An 18340-nucleotide genomic window follows, 5' to 3' on the forward strand; every position below is an offset into this window, starting at 1 on the left:
TGCTGAAATTAATGGACCTAACTTGGTCATGTTTGCAAATTTCAGTAGATCTTTTCTGAGTAAAATGTAGTTGAATACCACTCTATTTTTTAGAAAAACTGGATTCTACAACACAAAATACATCATGCACCTTTTGTATACATTTACATTTTTTTTGGCATTGCTTAGTCGGCTTCTGCTTCCATGTTCATTCTTCACCCTAGCTCAGGCATCCCCAAACTTCGGTCATGGGAACATCATCCCTGACCACTGGTCCTCTTAGCTAGGGATCATGGGAGCTGTAGGCCAAAACATCTGGAGGGCCGCCGTTTGGGGATGCCTGCCCTAGCTAGCCCATGGGACCAAGGTCTGATGTGTAACTTGCCAAACAAGTGAAGTGTATCTTCTTTTAAGAGCCACAGAGGCCCAGGAATTCTCCTTCCCCATCCATCAGTTTGTTTTAAGCGAAAGCAGGGATTCTCAACATGCTGACTCCTGCAACTAGCCATTTGAACACCACTGTTTCTGAGTGCTGTAGTATATAATTTTTTTTTCAATTAGCAGATGTTTTAAGTGCAGTAGAGTATTGCTTCATCTTGATTGCATTGTTGTGACACAACAAAAGCAGTTGGATCATCAGACATTTGCATAAATGGAGTGCTATTAATGAAGAGCAATGCTAATAAACATATACCTGGAAGACACTCGGGAATTATGAAGGTAATAAAAATGTGGCAATTTGGATAGTAATGGATATTAATGCAACATGGTATGAGTTTTTCTAGGCAAGAGTTTCCTTTTTTCAGATACAATGGAATTCTGAAAAACTTATTTAGCTAATGGGAGTTGCACTAAATTTGTCAGAGATTTTATTGGTAGGCAGGGAATGTGGGGAAAATGGAGTCTATAAGAGTAGTACCATTCTTCCATTTTGTAGGTCAGTTTCTTTTTCTGCGTCCACCAGGACTTCAGCTGATTGATGTGATTCGTCAGTCTTCTGAATTTTTCATACTTCCTACAATACACCTGTGCCTCATCTCGGGCAGAAGTAACAGCTCCACCATTAAAAAAAAACCCCACTTTACACCCTCTAAAATCATCTCCCAACAATAAATTGCTGCCTAACATTCCATTTACATTGAAATGCATTTGTTAGATTTTTTCTTAAGGCCAATCATTTATATTTACTTGTTTCCTTTCATAGTAACGTCTGCTGTCTATTTGTGTTTTGCTACATTATTAATTATACCACTTGCTCTGATAAAATATGTTGACAAAATACAATGTGCGAAAGCCTTCTCTGTTCCTCTGATTGTTTGTTTTTGTTCGACTCAAGATGCTGGTTGATACGCTACATGAAATGCGTGTAGCAAGAAAAAATAAAAAATAAAATGAAGGGAGACATTCTGAATGCACACAAGTTGATAAACTGGAAGGAAGAGGAAAACAAAATACTGTAACAAGGAAAGCTCTTCCGCTTTGGAACTCCCTGCCTATTGAGATTAAGCAGGCACCTTCACTGTATTCTTTCCGGCACCTGCTAAAAGCATTCTTGCTTAGAGAAGCCTACCTAGATGCTTAGAAAGTTGCAGTCATTTTTTAATGTGTTTCAGTATTTGAATTTTTTTGTTTTAAAATAGAGTTGAAAATGTTTCTTGATTTTCTTGCCTTTTTTGTAAACCACTTTGAGGGCTTCCCCCCTCTTTTTACAATCGAGGTATATAAATTTTATACAACAAATAAATAAAAATAAACAAAACAGCTCCACTTGATTGTCAGCACATGGCAACTGCAGAAGCCAGTGGATGTGAGTAAAAATGGTAGGTCTGAAGAAAAGCCCTATGGGTGCTTCAAAAACCTTTCAAGACTGTGTATTTAAACTGGAGCGGATCCAACATGAACACAGGACCACAGTCCCAACAAATGGTGGTTGCAACAAAGTCGTGTTGAAATCGGTGAGACAGTCAATCTCCAGCAGGGCTGTGAATCTGGGACCTCCTACATCCCTTTCCATTCCATTGCTTCCGGTGATATTTAGTTGTGTCACAATATTTTCTGAATTGTGCTAATGCCCCTTAGCTGTTTTGTGACTCTGGTGATAACATAAGAGGATCGTGCTGTTTATCTACTTCAGATAGCGAAGAACAATGGTTTCTCAAAAACATTGCTGATCTGTAAGTACATAAGTGTGTGTGTGTGTGTTTTATTTAATTTCCTCTGGCAGAGTATGTAAGTTAAATGCAGTATTGATAAAACAGGCTGACATTCTGGCTTGCCAACCTAGGTTGTATGTTTATAAAATATCTGCACATTAACTCAGGAGAAAGATTACTTAAACTCAGCGGATGCCTTTAAAAGCACCAGATATTTATTGTAAAGAATGCATGCATAAATCTGCTGCGCCAGTTCTGTGAATGAGCAGCCTTCCTTCACAGCAGAATGTAAATATTCCTGCTCCAGCAGCAAAAGAGCGAATGTTGCTATCACTGAGAGCAAAAATAGGCTGCTATCTCTATCAAACAACATCCAAGTATTTAATTTCCAACTGCTCCCGTTGCTTTACATGCTGTGATGCAGAGGGTTCTGCATCCAAAGGGAATTGCATTTGGATTGCTGATTCTCACGTTATGTCTCTCAGAAATGGAAATGGCTGGAAACATCCAGATATTACTGTGTTTGATTTCTTGACAGTTAAGGGAGCAAGAAGCAGGCAAGTCTCTTTTTTGGGCCAAATTCCCATATTGCTCATTAGGACAGTGCATTTTGTACAGGAGTTACAGATGAGAACCTTTGATTCTCTGCCTCTCAATAAAGATATACCATCAGTCCAAAGGTGTTTTCTCAGGGGGGGATGATGACAAGTTCTACCAATTTCTACGGAACCGGTTTACATTGTACACAAAAGTGCAAGAGTGCTAACTCTCAGTAGCTTTATCCTTCATAAATTTCTCCCCTTTTAACTCTCTCGAAAGTTGGTAGCAATCTTTCAACAGCCACCTTGTGACAGTGATTTCCATAATTTAATCTGCATGCTGTGGGAGCAAGTATTTTGTCTTGCCTGTCCTGAATCTTGCACTATTTGTCATCATTGGATGACCCCCTGGTTCTCTTCATTCCAGAGTGGCAAGAAACTCGATTGTCAAAGGTGGAATTCAACATAGCGCTAAGTGACATATACAGGGCGAGTCCTTTAAAAGAGGTCCCATGGATACAGAGTACACATGTTCCACGGGGCCTCTTTTAAAAGACTCACCCTGTATATGAGTGCACAGAACAAGGTCCATTTGTGCAACAAGACTTCCCCACCCTCTTCTGCCTGTGTGCCCCCAATGCCCCCTTAAACCTGTTCTGGGATTCTCCCAACCTTCCAGAGCAAGACCTAATTCTGTGCATGCAACAACTTAGCTGAATCTTGACCCACGGGACAAATCTATAAATTGCTGCTAAACCATATTTTTGAGGGTAAGTTATCGCTACAAAAGACCATTCAGATTTTGAGACCAATTAATAAATCATTAGGTACATTGAAGATCAAGTTCCAGTGAAGATATTCCAGGACCATTATTTTTTTTTAAACTTCCAAGGAGTTGCAGATTTTGAAGATGGTAGCTTGGCACGTTCACCTCTGTGTTTGCACCAGATGACGCATCGGCTTTCCGTGATTCATGATAATTTAGACTTAAGTGATCCTTAATGGCTCATCATACATCTTTCAGTATCAAGAGAACTGTAAATCTTTGTAAAGATGAAATATGGGTGTGAAGACAGGACACAGGAAACATACACAGAGTTTCTTTTTTAGTAGGTTGATAAACATTATTTTAGAAGAGCGGTTTTTGACTGTTCTGGAGAGCTTTAGGACTCTTCATTTAACCAAGTAAAATATACATGCACATTCATAAAATGCCAACACTTACAATGTCAGTTGCAGCATACAAACACACTAGTAGGTAGAAAGTGTGAAATCCACTCCTATAGGTTGTAAATTTAGCATTGGGGGGGGATCCTAATCTTGCATATACAATGCAAACTCTGTGGATTCAGTGAGCCGGTAATTCAGATGTGCACATTGATCTCGGAAGGAATTCCGTTTGTCCAAGTGGCTTCTATGGTGATGGACATCTATACTGAGCTTGTGGGTGGAAATGAACTTCTGTATTGTAACATTTTCCTTATATACTGTGGGTGGTTGTGTGAATTTTTCACTGCACTTGAACGCAAATTGTAATGCACATTGTGAAATTTCCAGAACAAGACTGAATTAAATATATCTAAATAAACATTAAAAACACTGTGCCAATGATTTTGTTTACATGTGGCAATGTCTGGATCACTGGAGAACGCTTGAGAGTCCTAGCTCTGGTCTGAAAGAGTATCCAGGAATGAAAAACAATGTCCTTGGCTGTGTCATTCTCCCAAGGAGATCAATCCATTGAAAATGGTAACCAATTATAAACCTGCTTCTCCTCTCACACCAGTTCCACAGCTAAGGGTGTTTTCACACTTTCCATTTTGCCAGTAACAAAGCAAAACAAGCAGATCAAGTTCTTTCAACTAGGATGCTAACTTTGCAAGTAGCAATAAACTAAAGTCCTTGTCAGCAGTGTCTTCATCCAGCAACCCACACATCAAACATTCATCTCCCACACATCAAACATTCATCTCCAGACAGACCTATAGCTTTCCTGGTGTATTAAATAAAGAACTATGCCTTTCTCTCCCTAATAATCTCAAAAAATAATTTGCAGCAAAGCTGTCACAACTGTATAGGTGTGGCTTTTCCTGCTATAGGTGAGGAATTTAATCCTTGTTTTGTAGAGGTATACAGTTGACCTACATGAGAAGGAAGCAAGAGCTCGCGGCAAAAAAGGGAAGGTGTTGACTGTGTGGAGGGAAAGGAGATCGTGACTCCTAAGTCTCTCATCAAACAAATATAAGCAGGCTCTGTGGTCCCTAGGCTCAGTTTACATACGGTATTTAGCAGAATCACAGTGAAGCTTTTCTTGGAATGCACCCCAGCCCTTAAGGTTGCAAGTGGGCGCTTGCATGCTTTCATGTTCTCTCATCCTGAATGTAGTGAAAAAGAGCATGCCAGGGAGAAGGCTAGCTCAAATCGGCAGCCTAGACATGTTGGCTTTCTGTGTGCAGGGAGTTGTTTTTTTCCCTTGAGGAAAAATGCAGCACCCACCTGCTATTTCAAGTAATACACTGGGTCTAAGGGCTTGCCCACACCTCTGTCCAGTTACTTTCCCCCAGGGAAACCCGGAGTTTAGTGCTGAACTGGAGCAAACAGCAATCTGATTTTCCGCAGGTGGCTGTTTGTTCCGATTTAGCAGTAAAGAGTGTGTTTTCCAGGAAGAAGCGGCAGGCCAATGGCGAATCTGCTCAGACCTATGCCTAGAAACCACAGTGCAAGTGGGAAACCGCTTGACCCATGCTTTCTCAGCAATGGACAAGCGGAAGTGGAAATGGAAGCAAGCCCTGAGGCAAGCTTTATCACTGGATAACAAGAAGACTAGAACCTGTTTGCTGTGATTCCAAAAGTCTGAATTACACAGCTCTCTTCTAAATGTTTAATGTACTTTGTGAGAGTTTCTGTGCCTAGAAGCCTCTTGCTTACAGATCCTTCCATACCACCAGCCCCCACCATTCTCCGTTCAAGCATCCACTCAACAGCTGAAATAAATTGTGCAAAACGACTTCCACTTGCAAAAGCTGGCAACACAGCCCTATGTGTCCAGCATTTTGTTGAAGTTTGCTTTTTATCTGTGGGAAAGAATTTGCAGTATCAATGCCCACTCAACAAATGGGGCACTGGTGAGTGATTGTGGGCACCTCTGATTAGTTGGTGGTTGCACATGCACACCCATTTATTGTCTTGCACAGCTGGGGCATGTCATGCATACCTCTGCCTTGAAATGGGCTACAAATCCAAAGAGGTAAGGTATTGGAAGCTGAACAAATGGTGTGTGTGTGCGCGCGCACACACACACGCTGCTGAAGATGCTCCTTGCCTGGAGCAGCATTTCATTTAAGGCTTGACCTGCTGCCCTGACTTAACACTTGTTTATTTCTATACAGGAACCTCTTAGCAACTGACAGGCGTGAGCCAGCCGTAAATCACACAAAGTAAGTGGAGTGAACTCTCTATTAGTAAACGCAGGATCCACGCAGGAGTGTCAGGCCTCATGAGCACAGCAACTCTTGCCCCTATGAAGCACTTGCCTTCCCTCAGGTGCCTCCCCCCCTGCCCCATGCAATCTGAGACTGCGTCTGCATGACACCGATTTCTCCTCTGCCCTCTTAATACCTCTTCTGATTCTGGGAGACCAGGGGGGAGGGGAGCTTGTTGCAGCAGGAGGGGGCCTCACCTGTGCGTCTTTACCGGCCTGACTCATCTCTGCCGCTTGGCCTCCCTCCCCTCCTGCTTCTGATTCTGGACTTCTCTCTGCTACAGACACTCTCAGCTCACTAAGCTCTGTCACTGCTTCAGCTTCTGACATCACCCTCCTCCCAGTCTTCTCCCTGTTCTCCTTTCTTTTATTGGGGGTTCCCCAGCTGGTTCCTCCCATCATTCCTCTGCCTCTAATCAGTCCCTGGCAGCAACTTTTCCCAGCTAGCTTCAAATCGCTTTTCGCTGGCCAAATCCAGATGTTCTAATCTAGGCTGTCCCCTTTCAGCCTCCCGTCTTGCAGGTTGGTGTAGCTTCAGGTACAGTATATTTCACTACAGTCTTTTTGTGTACTAGCTCAATGCTGCCCCAATGAAGTAGACGGGGACACCTGTTCAATAGGAACTAGCAGGCTGTACAAGAGCAGAGGAAGAAAGAGACATATCTGTGCTTGGCACAATATCTAAATAACCCAAATGAAGCTTTGCTTTCCTCGTCTCAGCATTCCTACTGTATTAGCCCCACTACTCAAACGCAGTGTGCGAGAATCAATTTTCTCTTTGTGCAGAGAGTGGCTTAACACTTTCAGATGAAAATTGCTAACTTTTCAATGAGTGCGGGAGGTAGATAATAGGCCAAAGCTATTGCAGTGTTGAATTCAGGAATACAAAGCCAAATCTTGCTCCTCTTGATGCCAGTGGCAAAACTGCCATAATGAGGCAACTATAATTTGCTGCCAAGACATTATTAGAAATTCAGTAGATGGTTGTTATTATTCACAAACCTAGCAAGAGAGTCAGTAATAGCTGTCATCGTTAGAAATGTAGCCAAAGGAACAATTCTTCCTAAATGTCTAGCTTCTGCTTCCTTTGGAAATGGAAAGGTGCTTTGAAGTGCCAAAGTCACCCACCTGTAACTGTACCATAACTTTTGTAAGCCTAGAAACATATTATTAGATTACACCTTTGCTGTGCTTTTGTCTACGGTATTACCTGTGTGTTTCCAGTCTTCTAAATTTTGCACTATGAGAGTTTTGCTCTTTTTAAATTTAGCACCACTAACTTACCATAGCTGCCAAGTTCTCCCTTTTTTTAAGGGAAATTCTCTTATGCTGAATAGGCTTCCTCGCGAGAAAAGGGTAAACTTGGCAGCTATGAACTTACAGCAGTTTTTAAAATAGCTAAGTAAATCCACCTGAAGTTGTTTGTAAGTGATAAGAAAATATAAACCTACATGGATCGCCTTGCTAGCCTCGAATTTCTAGGCCAGATGCCTGCAAGGCTGGGTTGGGAAGCATGTATTCTGATCCCAATACTTGCTTGGTGAATGTACATTGCCATCATCTACAGGGATCATCATTTAATACTAGTAATTGAAAACATCTTATTGCAGGTAACTTATCTTTGGATTAACACCAAGGATTAAAGGGACCACAACCCTCACATTATAGCATTTAGAAGAGAGACTTGAGAAGAACCCAAATAAGATTCTTTGAGTTATGGTTCTAAAGCTATATTTAAGGTTGTTTGAGGCAACATGGTGCCCATGGTCCAAAACGTTTTATTAAGCTTTTTAGCAATAATTGAATGGGGGAAGAGCAGTGCAGGCCTAAGACATAATGTTGCTGGAAGCTGACACAAACACCAAGGCCAACATTTTAAAAAGTTTTGCTGTACCATTCAGACGCCAGTTCTCTCCCATCCCAAAAAAAGTTGTATGGTGGTTCTTGCAAGGTCATGGGGGGGAATGTAAATATCTTTAGTTTTTAAGTCAGCCTTGGGGGGGAAATGGAAATATCTAACCCTTTTAAAATTGTGGTGATATAATAAAAAGTGTGGAGGCAGCATTCAGCACAAATTGCTCAGTAAAAAGTGAGCATGCTCTTGGTTTCCTGGAGCCAGCCAATACATTCAAAATATTGGTATAAAAGAGAAACACCAGGTTTACCCCCCCCCCAATTTTATTTAAATTAGAGAAATTTTCTTTTAACTCCCCCCCAACTAAAATCGAAGTATTATTTAAAACCAATTAAGATTAAGTAACTTCAAAACACTTTAAATGCATACCAGCATTTGGGTTTGGGCTGTTCACTGACTCACCTGCCCCCTCCAGCCTGTGATCTCTGAGGCCTCCTCTCTGGTACGTTTCTGGCCACCAGCTGCTTCCAGACAACTCATAAGCATCTTTGTACTGCTGAAAAACTGCTCAGAGAATGGCCCTACCCCCTTGGAGGCTCTGAACATGACTATAGCAAGCCTCAGATGTTTTCGGACCCGAAGTGAAAAGCCGTACGGATTGATGGATGGATTCTGCTCTGGACCACGCCGGTATGTTTTAAAGAAATGACTCGGAGAGACAGAAATTGGAGGCAAGAAAACTGTGCCCTATATAGAACCTGCTCCATAAGCAGCTACTTCGTTTTTGCTCTGATGTCAAGGCTAGCCCTAAGATAAAGCTTCAAAGCGGGGTAGGGTGGGGAGAAGCAGGGATGTCACCCACTGCCCATGCAAGGAGATGCCCTCTGATCCTTACACCCTTGGCATAGTGGCAGATCCGGAACAGGGAGGCTCAGCCTGTTGAGTTAATTAAGCCAGGCTGGCAATGACAAAGTCGGAGCCTTCCTGTTTCCAATCAATACCAAACCCTCACAGCGCACACCCAGAACTATTTTTGGCAGCCAGCCTAGCGGAGAGGAAGGGGCGAGACCAGGCCTGGCAGAGGCCCAGGCAGGGGAACGGGAGCCTCCCATCGCCTCCCAAGTGCCTGCAGTTCCCGCAGGGATGTGCTGCGGATTTAATAATACCTGTGTGACAGTGTCATCCTTCAAACGAGGTGAGTGCCATCAATTATTCCCTGCATACTAAGTGATGGAATTAAAGCCCTAAGCTGTTCACAGCTTGATCCCGCTGGGCTTGCATGTTGCATTTTTTTATTTTATTTTTTGAGGAGGGGAAAAATGAGAGAGAAAAGTCCACGTCTCTCTTCACAGTTTCTTGGCGCTTTGCCTTGGTGGTGAAGCAGCTGTCACGTCGGGGGGAACAGACGCGGCCTCCCGGAGAGGGAGTCTCACAATCTCCACACTCCCTGCTCCGCAACTTTCCAGCAGCAAGGGAGAGTGAGGAAATCTCTGTCGCCTTTCCCTCTCTGCAACCTCGGAGGAGACTTTCAGATTAAGTGTGATGCAGCCACTCATCTTTCATTCATATATTCATTCAGAGGGTACAGAGCGCAGCGGCGGCGGGGGAACACCGGCCCTGACGCGTCACTCGGAGGGGAACGCCCCCAGCCAATGGGGACTCCTCTCCCTCCTCCGCCTCGGAAGGGCTCCGCCCCCATGCAAACGAAGTGGGCGGGGCGTTCCTCATCTTTGAATGAACGCTAGATGCAAAGAGGAGAAGGGGAAGAGCGGGGTTTCCTCCCCCGCCCCTCATCCCCTTACCAAAAAAGCAAAGCTCGGCGAGGGAGTGAGGGGGGGCTGGCTCTTGGAGCTACGAATCAGAGCTTCTCCTCCCAACCGTTCCGCCTATCGCAGAGAAGGGAGGCGGGCGGTTTCCACGGTTCTTCCCCCAATGGTTGCAAGCGGTGCAGCTAAATTGAGAACAACACTAGCGGGAGGACTCGGATCTTTGCTTGGGGGAAAAAAACACACCCCACAAAACCCCGCCTTTCACCTCCCTACTTTGAACTGCCAGAATCACAGGCTGCCCCTGGACCACCACCGGTAGCAGCGGCGGCGGCAGGTGAGAGGGCGGACAGGGCTGGGGCTTGAAGGGACGGGGAAGAACGGGGGACTGTGAAAACGTTTGTGGTGGTTACATGTGGGGTTCTGGACTGGGTGTCGAGGCGGCTCTGCCTGGGGAGCTCAGGAGGAGGACGGGACGGGTGGGGCAAGGAGGGCAGCCTGGGCGGACGGGCGGGCGGAAGGGGGGAAGAGACCCTAACGATACACCCTCAAAGTAAATGCAAGCTGGAAAGCGACTCCTCCATCTCTTCCCACTCCGCCCCCTGTTTGGGTTTTGCCCCTTTGCTTTCCGAAGAGGGGCGTGTTTCATGCCTACATGTGTAAGCGTGGGGGGGGGGGAGTTGTGCCTAAGTCATCTTTTTCCACTGTTGGGGGAGCGGAGGCTGCACTAAGTCTGCTCTCCCATTCATTATTATTTAAACAAAATACTCTTCGAGTTCTTATCAGCTGACATCCAGGTCAACACCCCGAGTCTACTATTTTTCGAAGACTGTCCCAGGCATCCCCCTTGAGGGATTCTCTAATTCCAGATGTGCTTCCCAAATCAAGGCGGTTTATAGGAATGGCTGGTTTGGGCTCCCCTCCGCTTGTATGCATGTGATTTTCTTCCCCAGAAGGAGGACTAGCTGGAGAAATGTGAAGAGCAAAGGAACCCGCCTTGGCCAGTAAGGAACTCCCCCCCACCCCAATCCACAGTTGGGCAAGGCAATAATACTTTGATTAGGACCAACCCACTGCCCCAAAATTGCGAGGAAGCTTGCGAGCCCACCAGAGCTCTTCAGCAAGCTAGATCCGTGGTTTCCAAGGTGGGCGATACCGCTAGTAAGAGACAAGGGGGCGGGCGGGTGTATATCGCTGGAGGTGCAAATGACGGTTAGAAGCTGCTCTCGCCGGGCCACCAGTTTTGTTGAATGAATTAATCCAAAAAGATTTAACTGGATTTTGAATAAATGTGCAATGACTTGCTACTGTTTAGAATTTCGTTGTGTCACCACCTTCCTTAGTGGTTCGTGTAAACCACTGTACTGAATAATGGTTTGTGTTAGGGTAGCAGGCACTGGGGAGGTGGTTATGGAACCATGGAGCGGAAGGGAGGGGGTTGGCGGCCCCCAAAAGTTAGGGAGGCTCTGGGTTAGATGTTGAGCAAGCAGCAGGTGTTGGGAGGGGAAACTGCCCCAGCCCAGGCTGGTTAAAAGTTCTGGAGGGCTGGGCGCCTCCCGGTCCAGGGCCCGTCCCTTCGGCTCCCCGCCCAGCCGAGGAAAACCACGAGGTCGCCCAGCAGAGAACTTCAGCTGCTGAGGTTTGTCAAGAGAACCGGACCGCAAAGGAATGGGTGGGTGGGGTGCAGGAGGAGCTGACTTGCTCCGCGAGAAGCCGAGCGGCCTCCTCTCTGCTCAGAGCCGGCTAGGCTTTGGAAAAGTTGCTGGCTCGTTTGCACGTGTGGAAGCGGTTGCGTTCCCTGGGCTGGACACCACGGCGGAGCGCCTTCTAGAGGAGCGAGGCATGTAAATGGCAGCCTTTCCCAGGTAGAGATCCTTGCTCTGGGTTCATTTGCATAGGTTATTTTAATTGGCGTAGATTATTTTGTTTCTGAAACAGCCCCGCGCCGAGATAGTCATTGCTTTTATTCTATTTTCAGTTGATTTCTTGGTTTAAAATGGATGCTTTGTTAGAGATTCATGTACTGTAAGGGGTTGGACTAGATGACTCTGGGGGTCCCTTCCCAACTCTACAATTCTGTGATTCTATTAAAAAGTTCTGTAGGCTGATTTCCCAACAGCTGAGGAGGGGGGTTATGAGAAGTGCAGAATACTGTCAGAGTACAGTATAGCCTTCCCAGAATGGTTCACCTGGCGCTGCCTTCCTGGGGTCCTAGCCAGTGAAATTTTACTCAGAATAGACCCACTGAAATGGAAGCATGTAACTTAGCCATGCCTAATAATTTCAGTGGGTCTTCTCATGAGCAGGATCAGCACTGGCTACAACCCATGGACTTTTCTACACCAGCTGAATAACTTTTTGTTCACCACCCAGGCCTTTAACAGGACGTGTTTTGCAGACCGGGCTTCTCAGTTCTATATTCGACTTTTAAAGTAATATTGATGCAGTAAATAAACATTAGTTCCACAATTGCCCCTAAAGGTATCATTTGCAAGAGGAGGCTCTGTGGAGATGGTGTTTGAGGATGGATCAAAGTTTGGGTTCTTGGGAAAGTGACAATTCGGGCACATCATACATTTCAAACTCAAGGCTTCCCCCAAAGAGTTCAGGGGCCTGTGGTTTGCTCCTCACAGAACTCAATTTCCTTCCTCCTTAACACACTATCAGGATTCTTTGGGGAAAGCCATGTGCTATAATAATAATAATAATAATAATAATAATAATAATAATAATAATAATTTGTACACTTCCTGCCTGGGTTGCTCCAGCCACTTTGGGCAGCTTCCAACAAAAGAACACTAGACACACCAGACAGTAAAAGCTTCCTGATAAATGGCTGCCTTCAGATGTCTATGGAAGGTCGTATAATTAGTCATCTCTTTGACATCTGACTAGAGGGCATTCCAAGAGGCAGGTGCCACTACCGAGAAGGCCTTCTTCCCTGTAATAATAATAATAATAATAATAATAATAATAATTATTATTATTATTATTATTATTATTTATGGACTTCGGTATGGATGTTGTGTGGCTTTTTAAAGACCAGCAGCTATATTGTGGCAAAGAGCCTCTTTATCAAATGTGTGAACTGGTATCGTTAGTTGGCAGAGAAGTATCTCTATCTGGCCTCAGCGCCCTTTATCGAAAAATACAGAGTGTGGCACAGGGAGGAGAAAATCAAATCACTGAAGCCTAAAGGTCATGAAATGCAAGTAGGCCTGTGACACTTACATGCAAAACTCAAACACATACAAGATGCGAGCAGTGCGGGGATTTTAGATAATGCAATCTTCCTACCTTTGCTATGCTAATTTGACACCTGGAGTGGGAGAGAAGATCCTATCAAGAACTAAATGAATAGAATGAAACTTGAGGATAAGTTCCAGTTCAGCAATTTTGCTCTGAAGTCTCCCTTTGGAACCTTTTGTTACAGAATCAGGTCAGCAGCAGAGTGTCCTGAGAGACTGAAGTCCTCTCCCGATGCTTTCTGAACATTGATAGTTCTGATGTCAGGCTCATGTCCAATTGTCTGTCTCTTTTGGGCAAGAGTTTCTTGGGTTTCTCTCTTTTAATTTTCTCCCTAGAGGAGAGCTGGTCTTCGCTTGGGAGCTATTCCCATACCAGGTAGAAATAGCAGAGAAAGCCTTCACTCCTGTGCTGTGATCTTGGGAGGCTGATCAGACACTCTTCCCTGATTATGTAGTCTGGATGAGTGTATGGAAACTTCCCTTTTTCAGTTATAATTTATTTTGTTTTCAAAAGTTTGAGAGGCACACTCCAATACGTAACAGATATTTCTTTTGTTTTGTCGACTCCCAACTCTATTTTCCTTGGCGTTTTTTAATTTCTCCTTCTTTGCTGCACCTTATTTTCTCTCTCTTATACACTAACAACAATACAATAATCTCTAATTCCTTCTGTTGCTCATAGTTCAAATCCTGTTTGTGAATTCATCATGCTATAGTACAGGGGTGGCCAACTTCCAAGAGACTGCGATCTACTCAGAGTTAAAAATTGGCAGTGATCTACCCCCTTTTTGGGGGTTCAGGTCAAAGTTGCTGAGCTTTTTTAAGGAAGGAGGAAAGCCTCATTTTTGGGATGTGCAGGGCAAAGGTTTTGAGCTTTTTTTTAGGGGAGCCAAACTTGTTGAGCTTCTTTGGGGGAGCCAGTGATCTACAGACGTCTACAATCTACCTTTTGGACGTGCCTGCTGTAGTAGTTCTTTAGTCGGAAAAAAGGCTTCCATTCTTCCACAAAACAATTACCGTTAGGTTCTCTTATTTTATCTCTTAACTTTGCCAATTCTGCATAGTGCATCAGTTTACTTATCCATTCTTCTTTGGTGGGAGCTGCTTCCTTCCTTTTTTGTGCATAGAGGATCCTAGCTGTTGTTGTTACAATCATAAACAACCTAATCATCTAGTTTGGAACTTCTGTCCCGATAATTCTTAAAATGAGACTCTTAAACTCTTGGTTGTAGTTTCAAGCCCCACTTTTGGCAAAAGATTCTTGTGCTGCAAGTTAGAGGACCCTTGTGGTCCCTCCCAGCTTTACAATTCTATGATTCTGCCCCTGATTAGCATCTGGAAGAGTGCATAGAATCTATTTAAAAATTAGTTGCTTGTACAGTAGTACCTTGGTTCTCAAACTTAGTCGGTTCCAAAACCAATCTGTTCCAGACTTTTAAAAACAACCCCTAAAACAGCAATTTAACATGAATTTTACTATGTAATGAGACCATTGATCCATAAAATGAAAGCAATAAACAATGTGCTGCAGTCACACAATCAATCAATCAGTAGCTGAACTGGGTTCCTCACGGTCACAAAAAACCTAAAACAAAAAAGAGCCACAAAAACGCAGAATAAATAGCAAGAACAGACAGACCTCAGCGTAACACTCAAAACGGATGTGTGGCACTCAGATTGGAAGTGTAACACTCAAAATGGAACACATTCAACTTCCGAAAAAAGTTCGCAAAAGGGAACACTTACTACTGTGTTTGCAGTGTTTGGGTTCCAAGTTGTTTGAGAACCAAGGTACCACTGTAATCTCTTGTGAATGGTTGAGTGTTGGCAGTTCTACTTTAGTGGTAGATTCTGACCTACTGCTGAACCACAGCTCCCATCATCCCTGATCATGGGCCATGGGGGCTGGGACTGTTGGGAGTTGGAGTCCAACCACATTTGGATGGCACCCTATTGGCTTTGCCTGGTGTAGCAGCCCCGTCTACTATGCCCCCAAGCCCTCTTTTCATTAACTCACAGTTAGTCATAGATGGACCTCTTGGCTTTTGTGGAACTGCACATTGCTCAAGAATTCCCAAAGCCACAAATCTCTAGAAACAAGAAGAACGACAGGATGACCCAAATCGTGCAGCTTCTATTTGGGTAATTAGAGAATTTATTATTGTCAAGGACAGCATTTCTTGAACCCACTGAAGTGCTGCTTTATGAAAGTATTCATTGTTAGCTGCTAATTTGTGCTTTTGGTTGTTGCTCTTATCTAGAGTCTGCAGTCCTGTACAGGTATGGTTTCCCCCTCTGTTATAAATATTGATGCAAAAATAATTTGTTTTACAAATTGTTGCATGCTGTTTTGGGAGAAAGGCAAAGTAGGCTTGAAACTCATATAGGGAAGAAAGTGACTGAAGCAGATTCCAGAGCAGCTTATATTTGACGCCAAAGGTTTACAACGTCCGTCTGCTGCAACCAAATTGTAGGTGCGAAAGAAACGCTGCAAGCCAATGGTATGTGTGTACATTTTCTTCCTTATAATAATAGCAGCCCAATGTGCATTGAGATTCCCTCCCCAATGTAGTAGCTGAGATTCCCCTCCTGCTCCTCCATGGGAGAAATGGGAAGACTATGGGTGGAGAAGATGCAGGCTGGGGGGTGGGGAGGGGCTCATGATTAGGAGTTATGATAGTAGATCAGAATGCATAGCAGAAATGTTCTACTCTGAATTTTTGAGTCATACATACATCTGCTGGTTTCTCTTTAAGGTTTCCAGACCCAAAAGAGAGCAGGGCAATTAAAGGCACAGAAGTCTTGTCCTCTATTGAGTCTGGCAACCCTATTCATACTTGTCTCTGTAGACATCAAGGCCAAAAACCTGCTCCATCCCAACCCCTTTTGTTTGTAAATGAATGTTGAGATTGTTGAGAATCCAAATAACAGATTCCACATGGAGTTCCAACATTTATGGCACATGAGATTATAGGGGAGGGTGAGCACCATCCAAGCATGGTTCTTTTTTTTTTAACACCAGTCCCTTAGTTCCTGGTTTATCTACACTTAGAAAAGATTTCTGATGCTGTCGTAAATATCACTGAGCAGAAATTTCCGATCTCGAAAGCTTGTCTTTAATTCCTCCTGGCATTATTGTTATTTTTAATTGTAATCAATATTGTCAACTCTACTGCATTGTACTAGAATCTGGGGAGGAAATATGTTACCAAATTGAAAATGGGTTAGTGGTTGTGTTTTTGTTTTTAAAAGGAATTACCTTTTACTCTTCTTTGTGCAGCGACCTAATAAAATCGGACAGCATGAAACATCTGGCAGCCTTTTTCATGGGTAAAATGTAGTTCAGTGTGTCATTAAGATACATCACTCGACAAGGCTTGCTATGCAGTGCTGTAAGCTTAAGAGGAAAAAAGAGCAGACAAAACTAATAAAAGGCACCACATTCAAAACTAAAGCAAGGGAAGCTGACCTTGAAACCTAGAAATCCAATTCAGCGCATTGCAGAAAGATTGTGTGGATTTTGAATTCGACATATGAACCATTGAATGACCTGGCTTCCATTCATAAGCATTGTTTACCTGTGCATCTTTTGTGTGAAAAGGGAATGATAGTAGGCAATCTTACAAAGGAACATAAGCAGCTGTGTTATACAGAATCAGAGTAGTGCTCCATCTAGCTCAGAATTGCCTGCACTGACTGGCAGCAGCTACCCAGGGTTTCAGACTGGCAATGTTCGCAGCCCTACCAGCAGAGTAGGCCCAAAGCTCCTTGGCTCAGGGTTTGCATAACTCAATACCCTCCAACGTTTCTCCAATAAAAATAGGGACGTCCAAAAGAGAAGTGGGATATTCCGGGATCAAATCAGAAACCGGGATGGCTTCTGTAAATCCAGGACTGTCCCTAGAAAATAGGGGCACTTAGAAGGTCTGAAAGCCAATGCGTCCTATGAAAAATGTTAAATGCACTTTCTCAAACCGTTTTGCCCAGTTGCAGGTAGTTTCTAGGCCAGGTTCACAAAGATGTCTCCCGAGTCCTTTAAGCTTGGATGGCTGCTTAAAAGCAAAACAAGCGCAAGGTCCCCCAATTCAAGCTTGTGAACTAGTTTCTGCCGTGCGTCTGTTCAACAAGACTCAAAAGAGATGGATTTGGCTCCACTTCCTTAAAGCCAAGTTCTTCCCTTGCCCCCGAGCCCTTTCGCTTTCTCAGTCTTTGGTAGCTAGAAGAGACTCGGTGATGCAAAACTTGGAAAGTGACATTTCCCTCGTTAGATTCTTCTTATTGCACCTGCCAACTGAAACTGGGAGTGCAAATAACCCAGGCATTAGTGGGCTGACATACAACAAGTTCAGCACAATGGTCATGTTGAGCTTGTCCTTCTGCAGGTGAGGATCTTTTTTGCGTGTTTAAGAAACACTGACTCGCGTAACATATTTTCCTACATGTTGAGAATTGCCACCGGGGATAATTCTTCCAGGCTGGGTGTTGCCTTGGTGTGGTAGTTTTTATACATATAGGGAAGAGTTAGAAACTGATTAAATCTGGAGAAGTCTTCAGAGAATGTAAACCCCAACTCCCACCTGCAGTCTGAAATAGAAAAGCTCAATCATGAGACAAAAAACAAAACAAAGTTAAGGGAAAGTGGATAACTTGCATGTGACCCAATAGGCATCCTACTGTGTTTCTCAGAAAATAAGCCATACCCCGAAAATATGCCATACTCCGAAAATAAGCCATACCCTGAAAATAAGCCACAGTGATAGGCAGTTTAACCTACAAGCTGTTTTTGGACTACAACTCCCATCATCCCTAGCTAGCAAAACCAGTGGTCAGGAATGATGGGAATTGTAGCCCGAAAACAGCTGGAGGCACAAGGTTGGGAAACACTGCTGTAGTGTCGGTTCTCCTGTAGCCCTGTGATTGTAATGGCATGTGGAGAACTAAAGTAAACTCTTCCTAGTCATTCACAGTGACAAACCGAAGATATGACTTACCAGGCGTTCCTCAACTCCCGTGTGTCTCCCTTGCAACTCACCCTAGTACATTTGCATAGTTATTTAATAACAGTTGACCACATTAATGGGCTTGCTTCATGACCTAATAACTGTACTTAAGAGATTTCACATATGGAAGATGTCTGGTTGTATTTGATCATAGTTGGGGCCTCCAATGATTTGTGCGTATGTGTGTTTGTGTCTGTATTTCACTTCTTCACGGATGGATGGAGATACAACCCCTTTCCGTGCTGGTGCCCGACAGCACAAACTCAGTTTGTGAAAGAAGTTTTGAGTCTTAAAAGGCCCTGTGTTTTTGCCGTGTCAC

The 18340-nt window shown here is 43.9% G+C and overlaps 1 protein-coding gene across 5 annotated transcripts in view; it reads left to right on the forward strand.

Annotated features, from left to right (window-relative positions):
• Nucleotides 1-9774: 9774 nt before the first annotated feature.
• Nucleotides 9775-18340, forward strand: part of PDZD2 (PDZ domain containing 2) — a 257387-nt gene continuing 248821 nt past the window's right edge. The window contains exon 1 of one of the 5 annotated variants that reach the window (XM_088652634.1): nt 9775-10110. The gene's annotated coding sequence lies outside the window, so the exon portion shown is untranslated. Of the gene's footprint in view, nt 10111-11418; nt 11639-18340 lie in introns of those variants that run through there. The other 4 variants (XM_088652636.1, XM_088652631.1, XM_060280333.2 and 1 more) reach the window with 4 other exon arrangements.

The sequence above is a fragment of the Zootoca vivipara genome, chromosome 10 (assembly GCF_965207765.1).
Source record: "Zootoca vivipara chromosome 10, rZooViv2.hap1.1, whole genome shotgun sequence".
In the NCBI taxonomy this organism is placed as follows: domain Eukaryota; kingdom Metazoa; phylum Chordata; class Lepidosauria; order Squamata; family Lacertidae; genus Zootoca; species Zootoca vivipara.